The following is a 1499-nucleotide window of genomic DNA, read 5'->3' on the forward strand; positions in this document are numbered from 1 at the left end:
CCTGCATGGTTGTCACATTATCCGTTGCAATTGTCCGCCATGGCCAATAATTTAATTTTTTTTTTTTTTAAAATCGGCATGAAATAATTTATAAATATCAAACTAAGTTTGTGCGATAGATATTCAATTACATAAAATAAAAAAAATAAAAAAAATTAACAACGCATGTCACAACCACAACGTCAACCACTCCTAATGTATTCAAACTCAAAACTTCAATAATTGAGATAGTAAAATTCTTAATATATATAATTTAATCACAAAATCAGATACTATTCTTTCATATAAGATGAAAGCTATTAAATATCTGATTCTTATATTATTTAATAGGATTGTATATAATTTTGTTATTGAATTATGTGTAAGTTGAAGAACCGATATTGTTAATTGCATCTCATTAAACTAAATGGAAATATCCAATTAAATAGGACAAAGAAAAAAGTTTAAAAAGTTTTGAAGTTCATTTTGAAAGATAAGTTTTTTGAAAAGAATTTTAAGAATTTTAAGAATTTTAAAAATTTAACTAGTTTTTGAGTTATATTTTGAAAATAGTTTTTAGAAATTTGCAAATTGAAAACTGGTTTGGTTTGTAATTTTCAAAACTAATGGATCTGGGGTGCCTGCTGTGCAACCTTATAGGCTCATTTTAGGGTTCGGTTTGATAATCCAAACCGTTCACATTTTAAAGTATATCAAGTAAAATATACTTATAAAAAATCAAGTTAATTGGATATCGTTAACTCTTTCATCTACTAACATTTGTATCTACAAAATAAAGGGGGATTTGGTGATAGCCCCCTCACTATCTAATTTGTCTTTCAAAAGGACAAGAATTATATAAGTACTTTCAAAACCCCCTGATATTTTAAAACTTGTTTCTTTTACTATATTACCCTCATATCTATCAGCTCTTTTATTAAGCCATCTTCACTATGTATTTCAGAGTAAAATTTTACTTTTATACAGAGTAAAATTTTACTTTAGTTTCAGAGTGTAAAATTTTACTTTCATACAGAGTAAAATTTTACTTTCATACAGAGTAAAATTTTACTTTAGTTTCAGAGTGTAAAATTTTACTTTCATACAGAGTAAAATTTTATTTTAGTTTCAGAGTAAAATTTTACTTTCATACAGAGTAAAATTTTACTTTAGTTTCAGAGTGTAAAATTTTACTTTCATACAGAGTAAAATTTTACTTTCATACAGAGTAAAATTTTACTTTAGTTTCAGAGTAAAATTTTACTTTCCTACAGAGTAAAATTTTACTCTGGTTCTGTTAAATGAAAAAACAGAGCAAAATGAAATTAGATCAAAAACAACAAAAATAAAAAAAAAAAAAAAACAAACAAAAACAAAATAAATTAATCAACAAATCAACATATCTAATTGAGAAGAAACACTTCTAAAACTCCATCAACAATCACAAATCTCAATGAAAATAATACATGTGTTCAACAACACTCATACACACAAATATATATATATATATACATATATTC

The sequence above is a fragment of the Camellia sinensis genome, chromosome 2 (assembly GCF_055761805.1).
Source record: "Camellia sinensis isolate YWXY chromosome 2, ASM5576180v1, whole genome shotgun sequence".
Classification (NCBI taxonomy): Eukaryota; Viridiplantae; Streptophyta; class Magnoliopsida; order Ericales; family Theaceae; genus Camellia; species Camellia sinensis.